The sequence below is a fragment of the Pyxicephalus adspersus genome, chromosome 4 (assembly GCF_032062135.1).
Source record: "Pyxicephalus adspersus chromosome 4, UCB_Pads_2.0, whole genome shotgun sequence".
Lineage (NCBI taxonomy): Eukaryota > Metazoa > Chordata > Amphibia > Anura > Pyxicephalidae > Pyxicephalus > Pyxicephalus adspersus.
In genome coordinates, this window is record NC_092861.1 from 56,976,148 (window position 1) to 56,984,227 (window position 8,080).

Genomic DNA, 8,080 nt, shown 5'->3' on the forward strand with positions numbered 1-8,080 from the left:
GATGTCCATGAGTTCAAGACTACAGGCTGTCATTGCCAGCAAAGGGTTTTCAACCAAGTACTAGAAATGAACATTTTATTATCAGCTTTTGAATTTGTCCAATTACCTTTGAGCCCCTGAAATGAAGTGATTGTGTAAAAAAAAGGCTTTAGTTCCTCACATTTATATCCAATCTTTTTGTTCAACCCACTGAATTAAAGCTGATTGTGGTAATGTACAGAACTAAAAGTAGAAAAAAGTTGTCTTTGTCCAATTATTTATGAATCTCAATGTACCTTACTTTAGACCCAGCCATGTCATTGAGTTTGCAGGTCTTCATTATTGGAAATGCAGGTAGGTCATATCTGAAAAATTATACCCATGGTTACATTTTTGTTCTTTCCTAGTTTTAACATTGTTTGCAAATGTTCTCAGGTATTTTAGTTTAAATATTCAGTTTAGGTATTTCTGAATTTATTCTCACCATCAGTAGATGAGCAGGGAGTGTTACATTTGTGGCTAACATTGGTATACTCAACAGATAAAGAAGCACCATGTGTGTATCAACACTTGTGCTGAATTGCCCATTTGAAAAAAGGTATAGGTATATCTTCCAGTAATCTGTTTACTAGATTAACAATTTGTCATAAATTCCACAATGGTATGTAAGTGTGTGACTCTGTTCTAGAATTGTAACTTACCATGGATTCTATGTCCTGTAAATTTTTGTTGTGTGTTGTGTGTTTTCCACTATTTGTTTAATGTCTTTGGACATACAGCTAAAACATAACCATTCATTTTCTAAGCATTACTCCTTATATGTACCCTCTTAGAGTTTTGGACCTGTGGCTTTTGGATAATGTAATTCTGCACTTTGAGGTGAGTGGATATAGCTCATTGGTAGCCAGTAGTAACCAATACAATGGTCACAAGTTGAGCTTGAGGGGCCTAATTAATTTGTAATATACTGTGGGATTTTAATATTTGCTGCATTTGCATCAAGTTTCACCTTTTCTGAAATGATGTTGTATCTGAAGTGTATTTATTTTGGTGGAACTCAATGTTAATGTTTTTGGCTTTAAATATTTGCAGAAAACATTATTAGGACATTATGTGCCTGTCATAATATGAATGAACCAGTCTTCTGTTATACGCATTATGTAGGCATGTTTACCTGGAGTGTCTATGTTCATATGGATGTGTTCCATTTCTTGAAAAGAACAAAATCATTTCAGAACTTCAGTATGCTTGATCATTAATTTCTATTATGCTTTAGGTACCATTATGTTAACTAACTTAAATTGGTTCTTTGTATTAATCTGATCTCCATAAGATTAGATACAACATTCTTATGTTAGGTTTGCATCATCACTTACATACTTACCTTATTTTTAGGAAATACCTTAGTGCCATGACATTAAATTTAAAAAAGTGTTTTTACCAACGAGTAAAAGAATATAAGGTAGTAGAGGAGCTGGTGGGAGTAGGGGCATTGTCACCTTTGGTTAATGAGGTATTTACTGGTAGTATAGGTTAGTAGCAAATGCTAATGACAATATAGAAGTTAAAGTGGGTTGCATCACGACAGAGTAGCACAACTTCATTCCACAGGTTTTAGCTAAAGTTGCAAGTTGGGCTATTGAGCCTATATATGTTAAAACGGTCCAGTTCATAACACTTTACGGTCCAATTTACAGACCCAGCAACCAATGAAGATCAGCATTTATGCTTGAAGCAGTTAAGATAAACTGTAAACCCTGTCTAGCCACAATAAAGCATGGGCAACTTTCCATCAGAGATTATAATGTGGTTCATACTAAGGGGAAGAAGAAATTCAAATAAAAAAGATAAGAGCTGCAGAACATAGAAAGTGGATCATACCAAGAGAAAACAAAAAATTAGATCAGCAAAATGTTTGTCTCATACATTTGCCAAGCATTTTACTGGTGCCATGCATTTTTGGTAACCACTGGTAACAGTATTAGGCAGCCCTATCTAATAGATTTTCAAAGCACTTTTCCCAAGATCAATATAGGAGATGTAATTTTTTCTTTCATTTTAAAAGAATATTTGCATTAGGGTTTTATGTTCACATTGGAATTGCTTTTTTTATCATATAAATCAATGGGATGCAATAGCGACTTGAATGAGGTTACATCCAGGTCTAGTGGATGTCCAATGTAGGTGAATGCACCAGTCAATTATTTGAATTATTTTAAAAGCATTTCAAATTTATGGTAAAAGCAAGCTTCATTTGCCCATTGATACAGGCCTTTAATCAGGTGTTTAAAAACCAAAAGATATTGTCCAACATATAGATTATGGCAATGCTTTTGTGATCTTCAAATGTAGACTTCCTGTAGAATTCCAGATCTGAAGCTTACCTACCTTAAAAACCAATTGAATTGTTTGGATAGCTTCTCTGGTATATCAGGTATACCAATATTTTTTTTTTGGCAGCACAGCAGAAAATGTTTTTTGTTTTTCCTAAACAGGAGGTTTTTCGTAAAGTCCCATCAGCTCTATTTCCACAGAAGAAAAAGGAAGACTTTAAAGAAAATAACACTGTATCTAGTGTGAAACATAGAGATGGTTTGGTTATGTGTTGGAGTTGCTTTGCTGCATCTAACACGGGGTACCTTGGGTATTTGCAGGGAATAATCATATTTTAAATCTTTTGACAAAAACAAATTAACAAATACAAATTACCCAAGGACAAGCATAGAGGTCTTTTTGAGATCTTAAGAAATCACTTCTTTCCACTGGTTTCCTATAAAGTTGTTTTTGTTTTGCATTAAACTTTGAAATACTGTGTTGAACCAAAACACTAAAGTAACGTCTAATTTTGTCAAATCCAGAATATGCAATGATGGATGTCAATTACTGTGTCCTAGATATTTTTGTATATATATATAATTAGAGAACAAGTTTGAATGCACCTTATCATTTAATGTTTTTTTATATTGCAGAGTAATATTGAAGACAAATACCAAAGGGTTTTCTTTCCCCAACAGAGAAAATTTGCATGGGTTTTAAAGGTGCCAAATATCAACACTAATAACACAATATATGGTAAAAAAGCAATTTGTTGCAATTTATTATACAATATTATAAAAACGTATCACAAAACGATAAATACTTGCAAAATGCAAAAAATGACTATTCAGTGATCACATGATTTGTAACGATACACAATAACTTTTACAGCCCTTAACCTGTTTCACCAATAGGCTTCATCAGAAGGACAGAACGTTATTAGCACCGCATCTATGTATTTGTTCAGATAGTGGTTCATGATTAGGTTGGTATTATGTCATTCAAGCATTGATGTTGGAAAGCAAGATTATTTGTTTAAAATCCATAACACAGTCTTTCTTGTGCAGTTAAGAACGATGTTACCCCAAAGTGTTGTAGGTAGTCTCTTTTAGTGCACCACACTGTATAAAATCAAAAAGATAAAATATCACCTTTAGTAGTATTGTCTTCAGATTTAGAGCAAAATAGAGCACCTTTTTGTTCTTCAGTTGTTAATTCGACTTGGGGTCACTCTTACACTGTTTCCTGTCTGTTGGAAGACCCCATCCAAACTATGGGCCTGATTTATTGAAGCTCTGCAAGGCTGGCGAGGATACACTTTCATCAGTGAAGCTGGGTGATCCAGCAAATCTGGACACGACAGCAGTGTAAAGGGAACACTTGTGTTTCCCACTTGTGTGGGAAAAATGTGTAACCTTAATTGTCAAGTAACATATGTCTAGGCCTTATGGGATGCTTCCCAAGCAGTTTGACAAATTCATAGGAACACTAATGGATGGTGTAAATGTCCAAATACGTTGTAGTCTTTTTGTTAAATTAAAAGAAATGAAAAAAAACATTTCGGTTTAATACAAAAAGGAAGTTACAGCCAGTCAGTCTCTTGTGTTGTTAGTATGGAAATCATATGTGAAGTCTAGGGTGCAGGTGCAGAATTCTTTTTCAGTTTTTCTGTTTAAAAAAGAATAATGTGGGTACTTTAAAAAAAAAAAATGTTGAAGACTACCAATTTTTTTTAAATATGTAACTAAAACCATATAAACAAGGGATACAATAAAAAAGAACAAACAATATGCATTTAATCAAGCAAAATCCTGTGACATCCAAAGTAATCATACCAGTCTACCACTAAGATTTCTGATATGTAAAAATTCCACATCTAACAACATAGCTCTTTCCCATCCATCTCAGTCTTTTACATTGGTAAGTTCCTCTTCCCTTTACTCCTGAACATTGGATAATGCAGATGGGGCAAACAATGTGTCCTAGGGGCTATTTGAGACAATAGTGAGCTGCAGCTACCATTTTTTTGGGAACCAGTTTTTTCTATATGGCTGTGGATTCTGCAGTTTGTAGTCAGGCGTGTAGTGGGGCGGGCATGGCTGGAAACACCAAGCTCTCACTTTTTCGGTTATGGGTACGCATCCCTACTGTTATCTTCCAAAGAATTCTTTGGTGGTCCGAGACTCTGGCCGGTCATCCCCCCCCCCACGGGGTCAGGAAAAGGACCCTGCCAGAGGGGTGGTGGCACCGGCAAGAGCCATGGACCATGTCTCCCGTATGGAACAGCAGGCTCAGGGCAGTGGGTGGGTTGTCCCCCTGAACACAACCAGCCCACTCTGTGGGCGGGTTCTGGTATCATGACGTCACTCTGGGGGAAGTTTATTTCCCTTTAAATGACACATAGGCAGGGGGGGAGTGGGGGGGGGGCACACACACACACAAATGCAGGATTTAATGACCTTAGAAAGCTGTACATTGAAACATTTGCATCTTTGGCATGTTGCTCTTTGGGCTGCATAAAATTGCCCCCTTCCCATTGCTGTACACTATTCCCGTCCTTAATAAACACAATGGGCAGGGTGATTCGCCAAGCAAAATCAAAACTCGCTTGCGCATTCGTATTCGCAATCCGCATCGGAGGTCTTCGATGCCAATGACTTTGCGCGTGAGTATTTACATTGTTTACAATGCATGCATTACATATTTCAGCACATCATGTTTGGGTTACAAACCAACCTAGGAGTTGAAGTCATAGCAAGCACACTTTAATCTTTTGGGAAATGAAATAGCAGACATATTTGTGTAAGAGCTGGACCTTTATGTGACACTTTACAAAAACACATTGCCAAACTAGGGCTGAGTGCAATTTAGTTTAGATTTGGGCAAGCATTGCTTATGCAGCCAGAAAGGCATGAAAAATGCAATCCAGCAGCATGTAGTTACCACTAAAGCATGATTAACCATGCTGCTTAACACATCCTAATAATGTAATCTATTTCTTTACAGGGCGATAACATCCCTCTGCTGTGCTGCCAAGCCTCTGGAATGTCACATCACAGACTACCGTACATTCTTGAATGATATTGCTTCCGGTTAAAGGAGAAATCCACCTTTATGTTCGTCCACTCGCAAGCTGATGTGAGGAAGTCACTATATAGTGGGCCAAGGTCTAAGTGGTATTGAAACCTTCAAAAACACCCAGGAAACTGTAGACTGGCTCAGTGCACAAATTAAGGGTGACGTGGTTTGAAAGGACTCCCTTCCTAAAATATAGAGAGAGTCCAGGAGCATCGTCATTCTTGGCACAGCCTAGCTTCTCCTGATTTTTGCTGCAATTTTACCTTCCAGAAAGATGTACAGGTCCTGGATGACCTGGCGGGACAGGCAGAAACGCCTTTTGACAATCTGGTCATTGGTTTGAGGAGGAAAAAAAAATGAGTTTTTTGGCACAAAGAAATAAAATATGTTTGGCACTAAGTTACATTTTCCCTGGCATTTTTCAATACAAAATTACTAATACAATTGGAACACGGCTAAGACCAGGCAGCACAGCACAATGACAACAAACCTAAAACACTACCACAAATGAACAGAGGAGTTGTGTGGCAGCAAATCAAGATGAGTAAAAATGTCAGACTAAGAAAATTTAAACAAAAAAACCCCCAAAGAAATAAAAAACATGACAATTTATTCATAAAATAAATATGTACAAAATACATTCAAATACCAATATGTGACAATGTGACTTTGAGAATGGGATAAAGGCAAACGGGGGTCAAGTAGTAGTTTGGAGTGGAAACCATGACAAAACATTGCTGAAGAATTGCTAAACAACTGAAACTGTCATTACAAACCAGGCACAAAAACATTGCAGCAAAAGGTGAAACTAACAATAATGAGGATTAAAAGGTCACATCAATGCATACCATCCAAGCAAACTTACTTGATTAACCCCTCCCCCCACAAACCAGTCCATTTAAAATAGTAATAATGAAAATATATATGTATTCTAACATACACACACAAGTGAAATCACCAATTGTTTCTTGATACATGTAATAACCTCCCTAGCGGTAACGCAAAGTGTAAATCGGGGTAGAAAAAAAATTGCTGAAAGCGGTAACCCTGAGTCACACTCTGGGAAGGTAAACCTATGGGAAGTAATAGTAAATACAGCCTTACCTGATCTGAGGTCCCGCGTTATCTATCGCCCCGATCTCGGTTTTCTTCTTTCTTCCTCCGGCATCTTCTGCACACGATGAGTCACCGGGGGAGTTCACGGTGAGGACGGTGCTTGTGTGCACTGCCGGTTGCAACTTCAAATTAGCTTTAGACATATGCAATGCACCTGATTTATTAAAGCTCTACAAGACTGTAGAAGATAGACTATCAGACTATCACCTATCAGCCTTTTTAGTATTGTATAAATAAAATTTTAAAGAAACTGAGGAGTGCTTATGTAATCAGCTTCAAGTACAATTATTGTGAGGACAGTGCTTGAGTGGTCTCACAAAGAGTATACTTCAACAGGGCACCTAGAATAAAATACTTTTGTAGGACAAGTGATATTTAGCTAATGGTCTACTTGGTTGCATTGGAACAGATTTCTTAAAGCTCTTCAAGACTGCAGAGGAGACACTTAATTTGCTTTTTTTTTTTTGTTAGCAAATGTTTTTAATCCTGGATCAGATCCATTCCAGGTGTGCTGGATCACTCAGATTCATTGATGAAAGTATCCTCTCCAGCATTGGAGAGCTTTAATAAAGTGAATTTAATAAAGCTCTAAGGGATTGGAGAAATTAGACTATCATAGGTGAAACTAGATAATACAACAAACCTGGAATGGATATGCTCCAAGATTGAAAACATTTGCCAACAAATAGCAAAGGATTTATAGGAAATAGGTGATAGTCTGATAGTCTTTCTTCTCCAGTCTTGGAGAGCTTTAATAAATCAGGTCTGTTGCATATGTGTAAAGCTAATTTTGAAGTTGCACATTGTTAAATGCTTCCCCACCTCTGGTTAGCATGTAATGGTTTTAATATTTGTTGTGCTATTATTTTGCACTAGGAAGTCACTCTCTAGATGGGCTATTTGTTGGGTGGATGTGCCAAGTGTCATTATGGCATCCTATCTGCTTTGGGTGGTCAGAGGTGTAGAGTGCAGCTGTTTTGATTAACACCCCACCCTTCATTCTCAGACAAATATTTTTGGGCACATTCTTGTTTTTGGTAAACATTCTATGTTACCTGGATGATGGCCACAGCCCCCTATAGTGCAGAGGACTACAATAGGATGTGGCTGATAGCCAGCCACCTTAGAAATTACTAAGTGGCAATATGCCATCATGAAAGTTTAGAGCAGCCAAGTGGCATTGGAACAAAAACAGAGGCAGAATTTAGAGTACAAAGTTACACTTTAATATTAGCACAGTCAAATATGTGCTCTTCTTATAAACTTAAGAAGCAGAAAAACCTCATGGCCTGAAAAGTTCCAGAAGTAAATACATTAACATACGCACAGTAAGCCTGTTAATGGGTCCACATGCATGCATTTAATAAAGCAGTATAAATAGTTTTCTTAATTATTGTGATTAATTAATAGGTGAGTCACCATTCGTTTGTTTAAAGTTACTAATTCATTTTACACATAACTAGCTTTGAAATACTGCTTTCCTTTTTGATACTAGAAAATGTGAGAGTGGTTCCTGTGTTTGCATCAAGGCTTCCTGGTGCGTCTTTTCTATTTTTGTTTCAATGGCCCATATCAGTTATACCCCAGAAAC

The 8,080-nt window shown here is 37.1% G+C and overlaps 1 long non-coding RNA gene across 1 annotated transcript in view; it reads left to right on the top strand.

Moving 5' to 3' along the window:
• Nucleotides 1–5,794, top strand: part of LOC140330048 (uncharacterized) — a 27,891-nt gene extending 22,097 nt beyond the window's left edge. Inside the window, exons 2-3 of the long non-coding RNA XR_011920589.1 lie at nt 2,949–3,051; nt 5,302–5,794. This is a non-coding gene — a long non-coding RNA (uncharacterized lncRNA). The remainder of the gene's footprint in view (nt 1–2,948; nt 3,052–5,301) is intronic.
• The last annotated feature ends 2,286 nt before the right edge of the window (nt 5,795–8,080 follow it).